The sequence below is a fragment of the Bradysia coprophila genome, unplaced genomic scaffold (assembly GCF_014529535.1).
Source record: "Bradysia coprophila strain Holo2 unplaced genomic scaffold, BU_Bcop_v1 contig_297, whole genome shotgun sequence".
NCBI lineage: Eukaryota > Metazoa > Arthropoda > Insecta > Diptera > Sciaridae > Bradysia > Bradysia coprophila.
This window is the reverse complement of record NW_023503555.1, coordinates 6,607,463-6,624,365: the sequence shown is the minus strand read 5'-3', so window position 1 is coordinate 6,624,365 and position 16,903 is coordinate 6,607,463. Positions and strand designations below refer to the sequence as shown.

The 16,903-nt window shown below is 33.5% G+C and overlaps 1 protein-coding gene across 5 annotated transcripts in view; it reads right to left on the bottom strand.

The window, feature by feature from the left end:
• The window catches only part of LOC119079158 (dachshund homolog 2), an 87,481-nt gene that overhangs the window by 43,644 nt on the left and 26,934 nt on the right, over nucleotides 1-16,903 (bottom strand). The window lies entirely within an intron of this gene.

Here is a 16,903-nt window from a genome sequence, read left to right as displayed (position 1 = left end):
ATGCACGTCCAAAGGGCAAGAGCAGCTCTACAGTCATCATGAGAATTGACCAGAGATCCTTCGACGCTATAAGTGCCAAAGATTTTAAGGTGAACTGGCTATTGGGGCCTATTACTATCACGAAGGAAGTACACAAACCAAGCCAAAAGAAATCGCGGACATCGTCATCGTCATCTTCATCTGGTACGAATTTCCATCCGGACCCAAATCTTGATACTGCGACTGGAATATAATCTCAACCCGCATTTTCTTATCTGGTGACCCCACTTACGCAGCGTGTTGTACATTATGAGTTGTGTCGGTACTTCCAGCCGTTTCAAGAAAATTCGAGAATTTCTGTATTTTCGCCTGAAACATGATTTTGCGGTCGTTTTTCATTTTCATTTTCATTTCTTCCTTTCTTCTTTCATTCTATTCTGTTTTACTTTTGTTATTATTAGTTATAGGCATAGTGTTAAGCTAAGTTAAGTGAAGTGTATCTTTCTGCTTCGTTGAAATGAATAAACAAAGGAATGAGCGGGTCCATTTTTGGAACAAAGGATTTTTATCCAGGTTCCTGTCAAACTGTTTCAGTCTGACCCCGCTCATCGCCTTCTTATCTATCTATCTAACGTCCTCCTTTCTTTATCGGCTCTATTCTTCATCTAATCTCTTCTCCAACTCCTGTCAAATGATTTTGTTAAGATTTTTTTTCTTGTTTATTTCGCCCCGGAGATCTAAGCTACATTCTCTGTCCATTCTCTCAGAAATATTGGCACCAGTACCCTAGCTCACTATCTAAACCTATTTTTCGTGCGTTGGTTGAATAGTTCAGATGCCTAACAAATGAAACAAAAATCAGTTAAAATCCACTCGATTAATATGCAAAATGCAACTAGGGCCGAGTAGTGCTCACTCCAATAGCTCTATATCACGACAACCTGAACCAATTTTCATAAACTTGTTTTTTCCTGATTCGTCAATACCTTTCATTCTATGTGCTTTATGTAGTTGTATCATTCATATTTAGATAGAGTCGAAGATCCCTAAAACATATAGGGGTGGCAGGACATTTCTATACGATCAATATCGTCAGAAACGAAATTATCATTTTTTTAAAGATATTATCGTTTTTAGAGGATCGTTCTATGTGAAAAGATTGTGGACAATAATATCGTTTTTTGACAAAGAAATGTTAAGTTGGTACACATGGGGCGAAATAGAAGGAACATGTTAATGACAGCTGGCATATATGGTAGAGAATACGAGAGAGTTTCACACTAAATTGATTAAGTTCTGTCCCATAGGTGCCAGCTGTCATTCGCATGTTGCATCCAATCTGGTCGCATGTGTACCAACTTAACATTTTTCTATTTTTTGAACGAAATTATCATCTAAAAAGCGTTATTATCGCTCAAAAATCTATATTACCGTTTTTTAAGCGATATAAAACGATATCATCGTTCCTGACGATATTGACTGTGTAAAAATGTCTCCTCCTCCACTTAGGCAGCCTTAGTTCAGAAAAAGCCCGGTTGAAATATCCTCCCACTCCTACTTCTTGAGTATCTTTCAGGCAAAAGAAAGTTTGTTTAAATCTGTTTATTTTTACTCGAGTTATCGCGAGGACAAAATCGAACACAAATCTATAAGACCTTGTACCGGTACCGGTCTAAAAATATAATGAAAGAAAGAAACTCTGAAGTTCTTCTTTATATATTCGTCATTATTGATGAGATATTAATTATTTACTAATTTATTACGAATATGAAGAAAAAAAAATCTTTTAAATTCTTCTGTTGTTTGATTTTGACTGGTAGTTTCTGGCTTTTTTTCGATACGTTACAATATCAATGTTGTGATACAAAAATACCGATTCGTATGCGTAACAAATTTTTGAATGAAGACGCGGTGGCGCCTTTTTGAATTCATCAATTTTTCCGATCAGGCGTCAATTGCTATACGAAACGAAAATAAAAGAATCGAATAAAGGAGAGAAGAATATAAACGAAACGAAAACACAAAAATATTCATTTCTATTATTACATTTTCGATTATCATTCTGAAATTGTATTTAGGCTTTCGATCCAGAGGATCTTGTAAGATTGAATGTAAAGATGCTACAGATGATGTTACCACCAGAAAGTAATTAAATTTTCTATTTAAAAAAAATATGAATCTGTTTGTATAAAACAGTAGCTGTCGGTGTACAATGTAAATATTATATACCGAGAGAGTATAGAGCAATTCGTACCATTCCATTCTAATAATTAGTCTATTTATTATTGTCTTATCGCGCAACCGAAATCATAAAATAAACACAATTTACAATGTGACTAGACAAATAAGAGAAATTATAATTGTACCAGAACCCACCACACACAACAGCAAAAACCATTTAATATTTTGTTAAAAGTAAAAATTATTTAGTTCTATTTGATTGCTTTAAATATTTACACACTCGTAATAAACACACCAAACAATGTTCGTCGTTGAGGTTTTATTTTTAAAAACGTTAAACACAGAGAAGAGATATGAATTAAAAAGATCTGATCTCCATTCATTACGAACGGTTCCAGAGCTCATATACAATGTGCAGACAGAGTTTTGTCTCGACTAAATGAACTCTGGGATTTGTTTTCTGGTTTTCAATGAATAAAACACCTTGCTGTCTATGCATACGGTTGCATTTTAACTGAACCTATTCCAACAAATGTTGCAATGCATTCCATATTTAGGTAAGAAATGTAATTCATAAAAATCTTATCTCAAAACATTAATTGCCGCCTCCCCATTTTCAACAAGCTGTGCCACATATAATAGCAGCATCTGTACACAAATATTTCCGGTTGTCGCTCATATTTACTTAAAAGATCTCCCGGTTTTCAGTGAATATTTTAACAGAGTTAATAATCTTCTACTTTTGAACCGAATTAAGTAATGGAAGAAATTATCGAAACAATGACATCGCAGTGAGAGAGGAGCAAAGCTTTTTGTTGAATGGCTTCATGAAAATGATTTGTTTGAACCGCTGTTGGTTTCATACAATGTGTGTTTAAGTACGTAAATTAGGAGGTAAGATGATGGAAGATTGCGATAAATGCGTTCCTTCAGGCTCATAGTTGTTAGAGTGACCTATTACATTTGTTGCGAATTGAAATGTGTTTTTCGGAAATTTATTTTAACTAGCGGTTCCAGTGGAATAAAGAGGGCTACTACTACATGTACTGATTTGATATTCCAATCCAACATCGCGACGTCATCAGCTTATGTCAAAGTTTAGTGAATCCTCGCTTTTATTGCGACATTGACTTATGACAAAATATATTGAATTTCAAGAAGACATTGAGCACGTAGCCTTTAAAAATTTTCATTGCGTCATGAAATCCAATGTACTTTTGTATAAGCCGATGTCACACTAATCTCGTCATGATGACGACTAGCCGAAATTTCAACCTTGATATGGTTGAATCGATACCTTTAGTGTGGCATTGGCTTACGTAAAATTATTTTGAATTAACACAGAGCTTCTGAGCAGGAAATGGTGTGCTTGATAAAATATGCATCGCATTATGAAATTCAATATACTTTGACATAAGCCGATGCCGCACTGAACGTGTAGATTATGAGAAGATCACTATAAGCTATTTCGCGGAACTGTTAACTTTTGGAACACTTGGTTTTCATGTTTTACTTTTGTCAATTCAGATTATTCTTGTAAAAATACCAAGTGTTACAGAAGTTGACCGTTCCGCGAAATTCCCCATACTTTGACAGAAGCCGATGACGCACCAATGGTGAATGTGCAGTTTCATATAGCCTGTCTAAATTTCAAATGTAATTGAGGCATTCAAAATCCCTCAATTCTATCTTTTTGCATGAAATTGGTCGAAAAACGATTCGGTAACCGTCATTGTTCCTGTACAAGTTTGTAATCTTATCTCTTTCTGCTCGGGAATTACATTCGTAGCAAACGAAATAAATTTACGGTAGAAAGTTTGTAAACTGTAAGATCCTAAGAACATTTGAATTGCCTTTAAATGGAACTGAAAGAAAAATGATTTGAAATGTTGATGACTTGCCCCAACAATGTGTTTTGTGTAGACATCCGAACGTCCAATTCACATATGCATATTAAAACATCAATAACAAAAAGTCATGATACCAATCATAGAAACGAGCTGGATCGAATAACAAAAAGATATAAAACGCATTACAACAATGGCTCCTAAATAAAAACAGAAAAAGGCAAAAGGTAGCAAAGAAACATCATGTTTTTCATCATTCTTTTTTTTTTTAAATGATTTCATATATTCTTGATACCACTGTATTATTTGAATTAAAGGTAGAAAAAAAAACCTATCAATCTATTGTTAAACCGACACATGAATAGCATACACACAGAAAAAAATTATTGTAATTGTATATCCCCCGTTCGATTTGATGTGTCGGTGCTGAATTGCATTTTATTTTTATTTTTTTTTATATTCATGAAAATTACTAAAATATTAGATAGCTTTTTTCCGTGTACTTCACATTCAACACTGCTTTCTGACCGTGTAAATGACAGTGGCATTTTTTTATTCTTTTGATTAATTTTTTCTATTTGCTGTGAAAAATTTATTTTATTTCGTTGTGCCTGTCATTGGTTGAAACAAACATTTTGATGAATCGATTTAGGTTTATGAATGTAATTACATAATACCGGTATTATACAAGCCAAATGATATATAAAAAAAATGCACGGGACATTGACTGGAGAGCGCTAGTTCAGAAAACCTTTAAGTCACAAAACAGGATGTCTCTTTTATTCCTCACATCAATCACTGTTCATCACCTCTAGGGATCTCAGTTCCCATTCGATAGAGAAATCCCTGCTACTTCAAATCGGATGAAAGGATGAATAGAACTTTGTGCACAATAACGAAAGAAAGACGTTCTATAGCCAAGGTCGATGACAGCGTCTTACACCCACTGCAAGCTAACCAACTGTAATTGGACACAGACATTTGAGAATATATTAAGAATCTATAGCCACTGTTTCTGTCCGTAAAACGTATTCAGTACGTCTATCGATGTTTTGCACCACTTACTCATCAGCCCAAGACCAAGAAAGTAACAAAACACAAGGATATTAGTTATACTTTTTTACATGAACACCTCTAGCGAATCATAAACCAATTGAGTGTCCACTCCAAATACAAGTGAACGTATACCATATCGTTCATAACGAAACATGCTTACACGTGCGGTACGTGGTGAAGCTACCAGAAAGCTGGTTTTATCCAATTAAGTGTACCAATAAATGATGAACGAGCTCTTCATATGCCCACACCAGGGCCTAATATTGAGGAGTATTCTACTAAATTTCACTAAAAAATTCACTGATTTTGGTGCATTTTTAGTGATTTTTAGTGATTTTTGGTGAATTTTAGTAATTATTGGTCTCAATATTAGGCCCTAGGAACATAAGATGAGAACCTTTAAATACCATGCCGTAATTTGCATAATTCTGTTGCTCAAAATTTTAACTTTGTCCCTCATGCCAATTACGGTAGCTCAAGGCCCGAGCAGTTTTTCCATTAAACAAAGATTGAATCTACTTCCCAAAGAGTTAACTCTAACTAGAGTCTTCGCTTTTCCTTTAAAAATTAGTAGCTCAACGTAGTGGAACAGATCTTTCCAATCGAGATTTCTAAAAGAGTTTCCCTTTATGCCCGTTCTCATTTTCAAATGCTATACTTAGGAACCTAGGAACATAAGATGAGAACCTTTAAATAAGTGACTGAAATATTGGTGGCGTGGGCATGCCAATACGAAAATATTTACGTAAGTCGAGAAAGAATGTATTCGTTCTCATTATTTAAAAAAAATCTGAATGACCAGACGAAGTCAATATATATCACTGAACAATTGAAGTAAAAGACTCGAGAGACTCGAGAACCAACGAACTACAACCCTTACCTAATAGATCGCACCCTTTGCTTGTTTAGAACATCAGTAACCATGTTCTTGTCCTTTTTTTTTCTCCTAATCACTAAATTTTATTTATACGTCACCCACCAGTACGATACCTTTGTCGATGTTAATGTCCGTTAAATTTCATTTCATTTCGTCCCATTTAATTTACTGCTTTTATATATTTCCTTGTCAAAGTCAACAGTCGCAGAAATTTGTAATAAAAGGAAATTCATTTCGCAGAATCAGCGAATGTATCTCGAAATGTAATCACAGTCCGTGTGCTTGTCGACAAACAAAAGATAAATCAGCAATTCTCAGTTTAACGATCGCACAACTTTTAATTTCACACAAAAAAAAGTTTGTTCACAAACAAAATGGAATGTAATGTATGTGATGATGCGTCACATGATGCCTGATTTTCTCACTCTCTTTGCTCAGTGCTTTAATAGCTTATACAAATGTAGTATTGAGACGTTAAATACAGAAGAAAAAAAACTGTTTGATATAAATAACGTGAATAATTATACAATAAAATTTAAATCTTTCAATCATAATATTGTTGCGCTCTGGGTGAGCCTAATAAAATTTATTCTATACTCAAGCGACGATTGTATAATAAAATAATAACGACTCTGTTCACATATAATTGATGCTTGAAATGTTCAAGTGAAGAAGTTCATACGGCAATGATCACAATATGCAAGTATGTAAAACAAAGTCTCAGTATGAACGTAAACATTAATGTAATTAAACAGATTTAATTCGAAATGTTTAAATATTCAAATTATCGTCAATATAAATTTAAATAAATTAATTAACAGATAGTCATGAACTAAGTTATTGGCTCTGTCAGAGCCGTTATGGAATGAAATATTCGTTGGGCTTGTTTTCGGTATTTCATTGAAGAATTTTGATGTTTCAAAATCTTGAAAATTCTCGAAAATTGTTTAATTTTAGAACTTGGAGCATTTTCAAGGATTTTCTAGAATTTCAAGAATTTGTAGAATTTCGACTTTTATTTTTGAGCCGTAGAAGAACTTTAACGAGGGTAGCCTCTGGTATCAGGATAGGTAGACCTGTTATAACTTTCAAAATTAAATGCAGAGAACTTCATTATTCATTTCTATCATTGATATATTCACCAACTGATCCGGGGAGACACATTCATCGTATTTTAAAAGCATAGTGGGACTTGTCAGTCTGAACAGATTACAAAACCGTAGTAAAAGAGCTACTCTATGCAGTTCGCTTCTGGATGGTTTACTATATTATATTTGTGGACCAGTTGAACCAAAGCTCCTAACATCTCCAAATCGAAAAGATCAAAGTCAACCCAACTCGTGCTCAATTACCCCCATAGTATCACAGTTTAGAACTATATACTACTCGAGTACTGCATTTCAATCTGAATCAATTACTACACCCGAAACTTTTTCGTTCACTAACTCGACTTATATTGTAAGTATAAGAACGAAACTCTGAAAATATGATTTAAATTTGATGATGGTGTTTTCGGTTAAAATTTTGAGAATTTTGAAATTGTTTCTATATTCTCTCTACGGTAACGCCAAGACGTTTCGGTAGAGCACAAAATTATTTCAAATAAACATTCTTTAATGAGTTTGTGTTTAACAACTTTATTCATCACTGTTCAGTTTTGAAGTAGCTAACTTGTAAACATAAACGCAACTTTAAAATAGATTAATTGAATCAAAATGAATAAATTTTTTGGATTTAATTCGGTTTTGGAACGTGTAATTTGTTGTTTATATGATTATGTGTATCTATATCTACACAAAAAAAAAAGAATCAAATAAATAGATCGCTTGCTGGGTAATGTAATACAGACGACTATTATATTATTATATGGATATGGAAGCTGAAGGACCTACCTGAAAGTGTTCGGTAGCGACGACACTAAGTCAATTAAATTTTATTTCACTGTCTTGTGAAGATGTGTGGCTGAAATGTAATGGATACATTTATCTACCAAGATGCAGTGCACTATAAAGCTGCTATGTTTCACGCTAAGTATAGCATTTGAAAATGAGAACGGGCACAAAGGGAAACTCTATTTGAAATCTCGATTGGAAAGATCTGTTTCCCTACTTTGAGTTACTAATTTTTAAAGGAAAACCGAAGACTCTAGTTAGAGCTAACTCTTCGGGAACTAGATTCAATCTTTGTTTAATGGAAAAACTGCTCGGGCCTTGAGCTACAGTAATTGGCATGAGAGACTTATTGAAAATTTTAAGCAACAGAATTATGTAAATCAAAGTGGAAGCAGTACCTAATTCCAGTCAATTTTCAACTTGGAATCATCCTGATTAATTGGACGAGCCGAACCGAACATTTGAAGTCAACTTCGGAGCAAAGATCTAAATTTGTAGAGGGGGAAACTACCCAATCAAATACTGGTACTTGTTCTATTTGCTATTGGTGACCAAAAGAAGGAAATAGTGCGCCAATAGACGCCAAGAGTTTGAATAGACGTGGTACATACATAGTGTGCTCAAGTAGTTTGCCCCTCGAATTATGTCAACATAGAGGAAATGGCGATATTGTCAAAAAACAATACTTACAACTTGAGCCCTACTTCAAGCCTCATATTCAGTAATCAAGTTGAAAGTTGTAAAAAGCGAATTTATATTTTGAATAATCGAATTTAAAGAAAGTTGAAGGTTAGTGAAGTACTAGATTCACTTCAACGGAATTTTGACACAAAACTTGTCTACAGCGTTCTTTTAGAATCAAAGGAGGCAGCCTGGTGCCAAGTCTACACAGCTGAGACTTTCCTAATCCTAACCATTAGTTTGTCAAACGTTTAGATTCTACATTTCTGGTTGGAATCATTTCTTCCACGTAACTCGGAAACCTCATCATTGTCTCAATTATGATCATTTTCTAATTATAGACTCGGTACTCCATCTGCCTGGAACATCTATTTATTTCCCGAAAAACGTCTGTACCGATTCGTATGTGAATGCGATCATTATTTGTAGCAGTCTTTTAATGTGACTGTCTTTTGAAGTAAAACGGCAATAAAAATGTTTCATTCGTTTAAATCAACGTATAATAAAAGACACAGAACACAAAAACAAACATCCTACAATACATTTGTTTGACTTTTCATTCATAAAATATAAAAAAAAATCATTTTTAAGTAACTCCAAATGTAATCAAACGAAATAAATATCATCCAAGTAAACTGCCAGTTCCTGTTTACACAAAACACAAATTTCGGCACTTAAACAACACCGACAAGCGCTTCTGAAATGATTAAATAGAAGAGGAAAAATAACCATTTTTTATTGGGCATGTGAAAATTAAATAGTAGAAATAGCAACAGAAACAAAGCACAAAGGAAAATCACAAAGGCAATCGGACTCCGTTTGAACTAATTTATAACATTTTCTGCTTGCTACTAACTTTAATTGAAAAAAAAATCAAACGATTTCTTTACCCGGTAATCTGTTCTCTACATTAACGTGTTGGATGTTATTATATGTGTCCAAATGCAAATGCATTCAAATAAATCGAAATCCGACTGATTTCTATTGACATGAGAACGTGGTACACCTACAGTTAGTGTGTCGTTATTAATTAAATAAAAGTCGCAACAGAAATTGTGTTTTCGAATGTAATTTTCCGAAGTTAATTACACCGTTTCGAACGTTCGAGCCATATGTGCGTGCTATTAAACACACATATATAGCATGTTGGTGGCACATACCATAAATTTTTTACAGATATATTGGAAATAAATGCAAATTTTCTACAAATTTCATTCGAACATTTACTTAATAAATTATTTATCGAATGACGATTGAACGGATCATTTGTATGATTGCTGGCAGGCATTCACATATTTGACATAGAAAAACACAACACACAGTAACAAGCCGCGATTACATTTGTTATTCAACTTGTACCGTAATTAATTGGTAAATTTTTCGTTCAAATTGTGTCGTGAGGTGCAGTAGTCTAGCATCAGAACTCAAATGTAGAAAGAAAATTGCTGGTACTTTAGGGGACATCCACAAATACCGACAATTCAGAGTTAGGGTAGAGGATCCGAAATAAAATGAGGAAAGTGGATACTGGTGTCTAACACATAAAAATTTTCCTATGTTTTCACAAATTTTCCAGAAAATAACCATAATTTTTCCGAATTTTCCACGAAATTTCCGTGATTTTCCTGTATTTTTCCTGATTTTCGGAAAATTCGGAAAATTTGTGGAAATTTGTCAGTAGAAAATGGACAGCAAGACTGATATGAACGACGCCAAGTTGAATTGGAAACGAACAGTTTTGTTTTATCTAACCAAGGAAAACCGTTTCCAGTGGAGAGATTGTGAATTGGGTCAGTGATATTAGCAGAAAGACTGGATACTTTTGGAAAAGTCACGCATATCGCCACTTCATTAGATGCGCGGGAACACACCACTTCTGATGATTGTAAATATGAAATTCACCAGATCATCACGGCGATGATAATCATCATTATTATCGTCAAGTGTGGTGTGTCACCCGCTTGCCAAAGTTTAGAGTCATGAGGCTGTTAACTTAGGTCAATTTTAGTTGTAGAAGAAAATCCGTTTTAGAGAAAATTCTAGCGGCTGGCTACACTGTTTTAAACGTTCAACCGACTTTCTTCACCATCGATATGGTGATCTGGTTTTATGTGCCATTGGCGTTGAAAAGTTAAATACAGCTTGCACAGTGATGGAAAAGTTATACGTAAAATTGTGTGCAATAGGTGCGGTTTCTATTATGATCGTTTCACCTTGTGCCCATGACTCAAACATTAGGTTTGTGCATCAATTATCTCCTCACTGGCATCCCAAATTTAATTGTTATTTCTCGAAAAAATTACGATGCAAATATGTCATGGTAAATGCTAAACCTCAATGACTTGTCATTTGTATCAGCCCAATCAATAAATAAAATTTAACGTCTCTATATGTATGCAGCTACACCATATTAATGACAAAATCATATAAATATTAAATGTAAATTGAAAACAACATTCAGATAAACTTCTGATTTGATTGCTGTTTAAGTTCTCTGTCCATTCATGCCATAAAATGCAATTGCTTTCATTTATATCGTTCGTTATAGTTATATTATATATAGAGACCACGAAGCATATTTATAATTATAACGTTCGAAATCAAATAAATCAAAGTTCCACTTGACAATCGGCAATGTAATTACATTCGTGTGTTGTTATTCTTCCACCGTTAATAAATTTCGTTCTTCAAATAATTTACGTATCACACCATCGAAACATGGAAAATAATATGAGGTACAATGTGTAAATAATAACATACCTCATCATCATATTCCACTCATACCTCAATACCTCAATTGAATTGAGAAACACACCAGTAATAAATAGAAATCTTCAATTAATACGAGCTGTTTGAGTACTACACACACACCATATCTTGTGCTAAACACTGGAAATAACCTTCCAAATCGTGTGAATCTCAACACATGACTATAATTTTCGAATTTTGATTTATACATGCTAAATGCTGAATGCTGGAAAATATTATTCGTACTTAAGGAGGTTTATCTACGTTATTGTATCGCAAAAAAAAACACTTTGTATGAAGTCTTTCGAAATAATATCGCAGCGCTGTTCCATCACATCACAAAACGATAACAGCTTAACAAAAAGAATACACAGAACACAGTCGCGTCGTTAACCATACAGAAATATATTTCGTTTACATTCGAAAATTATGAATTAATTAAAATTAATTCGTTTTGCATATTGTTGTAAATGCGAAGAAAATTAGAGTGCTCTCTGGGTAGTTTGGGTTGTTATTAAAATATAGTTAGCTCGATTGTATCGGGGGATTGTAATTTCGTTTCAATGCAATGTAAACGTACACGTTTGCTGACGATTTTATGGTCACAACATATCAATTTGTTAATGGTTTAATGTTGACTGTAAATTATTGATGCAGTTCAAATTAAAGAGAATGCAGTAGTCGGGTTAAATATAATGAAAAGGCTCAGAGTTTTCTCTAATCGAAAGATGGAATTGGTCGAAATTTATGGGCTTAAATTCCATTTCAATTATTTTCCATTTCAGAACTCGCCTTCTCCTCATGCTAGAAACCTTTTATTCGCTAAAAAAGGATTTAAGCATATGTTGGGAACAACGTTTTTCCTAAACGACATTGGAAATACGAGACGAATACTCAATGTTTGGGGTCATCAGCAATGTTTGAGGTCATCAGCACTGCCCGCCTTCGAGAAAATTTTCATGAAAAACAAGAAATTTTCTTACGAAAAACAAGAAAATACTTCCTTGAAAACTTTTGAATTCGAGGAAATTAAAGAAAATCGAGACAATTTAGAAAAGTGGACAATTTTCTTGATAAAAAAAGGTGAAAATATTTATCGAAAGTTTTATATTCACTCTAAGTCATCTGTTATCTCCAGCAACGACAAACACCAGTAATGGTAATCTCTAATGTAGTCTTATATAGCGAAATGTATCTTAAATCAGATGAAGTAAAAGATTTGCCATCAACTTGTTGATCGAAAAAAGTAACAGACCAAATTCAAAAGAGTGTTCCAGCGGTCAACTCTACTGCATAACGTTCTGGGAAACGGTGGTGCATGGAAAATAATGGTTATTTCTGATGACAAAGTCCTTGTCCCAAACACAATTTTAAGACAGAGGTATAGGCAGTTAAGGAACAATGATTTCCATTCGATTTGAATTGGTCACCATACCAGTGACGTGTGTTTCAAGGGAGGGCTATTTAGTTTTTTATTATTGTTGAACTTTCGATGCTGATGTATGTAGCATATCCAATAGATACAAATGAAATGTCGTTAAATACGACAAACAGTCTACAGAATATTTTTATTGTTGTCGGTGCCAAGCAATTAAATTCTGATCCAGATCCAGAATGTAAAAATTTATTCAAAAAATCACCATTGAGCCAGTCAACAAAAAAAATTCTTTGCATTCCCATAAAACACACATTGTATATTAAGGTAGTTTCCAGTTGAAATGCTATTTTTAAGCAATTGTTGAAATGAGAAACTAATTTCAGATTTTTTTTTATAGCAAGAAACAATCATAAATAACATGGAAAATATTCTTTGATCATTCGCAAAACGATATAATAAAACAGAAAAATATTAATATTTCTTGTGAAACAATTAAGAGAACGAAAAAAAAGGCAGCAGACACACATCATCCAAGTTCTTATTTCTCATCATCAGAACAACAAATATATTTTTTTTATTACCAACGCCCGGCTCGGCATCGACACTAGCGATAAATTTAGTAAGAAATCAATATTTATTTATTTATGTGCTTTTTTTTGCGAATGAGAAAAACCTTCCTTCAAAATCATTGTCATAACTTCTCTTAATTTGTGCCGGGCAACATTGTAACATTTTATACGTTTTAAATAATAATATAAACCTTGTTGGTGGTTACACTCTGTGTTGCGGTATTCAAATAATCATAAAATCGTACACAGTTTCATCCAGTGTGTATGGTATATCATGTCATTAAACAAAATAAAAAGGAAATAAGAAAAAAAAACGATCGACGAGAATATTGACTATGAACCTAAAAGTGAGAATACATTTATCTCCTCTCTAAAACCTAAACGAACGACGACGCACAGAATTATAAACATTTTTATGGGTTTAAAGTAGCTATACCCTTGAAGAGTTAAACATTTTTTTACATTTTTATTAAATATAATTCCACGGAAAAGAAAATTTAATATTCAAATGATTATTTATCTGACTGTTGTTGTGTGGATGGTTTATAACGAAATAGGTTGGAAATAAAATTTATGTTCAGAAGTGAATGTAGACTAAGAGCCAATGTGAATATCAGTCCCTCACAAGACGATTTGGTACAGGAAACTATGCCCTACTGGCAAATGGATTGAACGAATATTACTTTAAAACATTTGTTTGAAGAGATGGCTAATTACCCCAATGAAAACAGGACTAGTGTTTATATCATTTAGTCGATATTCTGGATAGATCAAATAGGTAATAAAATCGGCCCATAACCTATTTTCAGAATGAAATTCTTAAAGAAATCCACAAAATTCTGAATTTGATTCCAAAAATAGATCTTGAATAGGCCTGATATCGGATGAAATCAATTCTGTATCGAAGCTTGAATGCACCAGCTGTGGTGACGTATTCCTACGCATACTTTCAGTTAAGTTTATGGGTAAGAAAGTATTACAAGGACGAAGAATTTTTGAAGATTTTTCAACAATTCCGAAGAATTTCTTTTGAATTTTTAAGTATTTAAGAATTGAAGAATTCAAAATATGAATAATGAGTTTTGGCGGTATAATATTCGAATGCCTGTCATATCTCTGATAAGTCAATGCGGTACTACTTCATTTTAAAATCAATTTATCTACAATGTAGACTGACTAGGTGAGGCTCAAAAGCAAAGACCAAAACAAACATTTTGAGTCTTATGTAGCGTAAGAATATGGCAAACTTTGTGCAGGACTGATATGAATCTCGGCTCTCCACCTAGAATGCAAATTTCAATATCGTTTTTACTGTGCATGTCATACTGGCAATAAAGGATATATTTGTACAATACACAGCAGTTGATACTACATAAACAATCTGTACCATTTCGAGAAAATAAAAAAAAGAAAAAGAAAACAACAACAGCAGATCCTCCTTAACCAATTCATATTACATCAAGCCTCTGTGTATATTATATCTGTTTGAAGTGGGAACAGCAAATTAAATTCGGAATTTTCTTCAGTTTTCTCTACATATAGGTATATACTCCAGCTAAAAGCGAGCACATTTCTTCTTAATCGAATTAAAATCCCTGCTTATTCATGTGTACATCGAACCAGTAATAAGATATTAATTCCATGCAATATTACAATTCCTGCTAAAAAATAAATATTATTCACAAATCCATGTTTGTAATTTTGTATTCGCTCATTTTTTTTCTACTTCTTCTTTAGGTTCAATTGTTTTTGCTATCTTGGGGCAACAAATTATTGTGAATCAAGAAGCATTAAAATTGTTGATTTTAGGTTGTACTCAAATGTATTTGAACTGAACAAACATTTGAGGAATATATATATAAACGGAACGATAAAGTTTACTCATCACTGAATTATTTGAGCATTTTGTAATTTGCAATTGGGATGGAATTCGGTAATTGTGTAGAATGTGTATTGATTCGAAGGGAAGAAGAGATGACTTTATCAAGTGATGTGTAACCTTTCACGAACGGAAAGCTTATCACCACCATAAATATCGATTCTTTTACTTCATTTGAAGAATTTTAGACAGACTGAAATGAAATCTTTTACTTCATTATCTTTAACAGAGGCATTAACACAGTATAAAGGACTGTCAATAACAAATGACTCGCATGAATATAGTATGGTAAATAGAACAATTGTGTCACTTGATTGAAGGGACTATTTTTGGGAAAACGTTTTTCCAATTTTACCGAAATCTTTTCCTTAAAATTTTGACTATTTTCCCCAAATGTGTTTTTGGAAAAATGTAGGAAAATTGGTAGAACGTTGGGAAAAAGCTGGAAAATTTGTGAAAAAACGAGAAATCGTTTTTCCGAAAATAGTTTCACCTTAATTGGTACTAAATATGGTAGGTGTGACTGGAAAGTGGTATCAATGATACTGCAGTTGTACCTAACTAAATTTACACTGTAAGAGCGCCTCAAATTTGAACTGTGCAAATTTATGTTTCTCTTGAATTAAAGGTCACATCTGTGATGCGGAAGGCTTTAAAACCATTTCTGTCATAGTGAATTCGAGTGATAAGAAATGATAACAGACACATGCAGATTATTTCTCTGTGCTGGGACAAAAGCGAGACACTGGAAATCTGTTGTCATTGCAAGTGCATTTTCTTCTTCATGATTTTCTTTCGTGTTACCAATCGAAATTTATGTTGCTGTTAGTGTACTAATTTCATTTTAGAATTTCAAACATTCCGCCAATGTAATCTATATCAGATCATCTATTTTTTCCTATCACCCTGTGATTGATGGATCTAAATTGTGTTGAATTGGACGCGGGCTCGCTATGGATCAATTATGCATATTCACCTCATGCCTCACGTTGTCAAAGCAACTGCATAGAAAAGTTAATAATTTATTAAAATTTGGTTTTTGTTTTTCCAATTTTAGTTGAATCGAAATCAAAATCTGAATCAAAATTTTCAAGCAAACCATTTCTTCGAAATGTCTCCATTATTGTTTACATATTTTGACAGCAGGTGAGAGAATTGTTTTGACATTTATAACACGTGGGATTTAATTGGTCTCTTTACACCTTCAACCAACACTCATTAACATGTACTAAAATAATGGAAATTTTTTATATATGTATGTGTTTGAGAGACGCTGTTGGGCATTTAAGCCATTAACATTCATTAGTGTTTTATCTTCAGTGCTGTTTGGACGAAATAAATTACTTGACGAGTTATTTTTTGCAAAAAAAAGAAGCGGAAACATGTAAGTCAGAATTCTGTTCTGTTAGTCAGTCACGCCGACTTCCATGTGAATCGTTGAAGGCTTTCGATTTTTGATTTTTCCCATAATTTTCAAATTTTTCCATCTGTAAATTCCGTTCTTTTCTTCTACAGAATGGCCGAAACACTACGCTTTCTGTGCGACGGTGAAGTTTTTGAGGTTAAAGACTTGACAATTAAACAAATGTCAGTGACAATACAGACTTTTCACCTCAATTTTGAGGGTGAAATAATGTCATTACCACCCATACGATCGGAAATTTTTCGCAAAATTTTGGAATGGGTTGACAGGCATAAAAATGTAAAGATAAGGGATGAGATACCAGCCGGCATAATGGAATGGAACAAGGCATTTTTCCGAGGGGACACAAAGGTGTTGGTTGCATTTGCCTATGCAGCTGATTATCTGGAGATG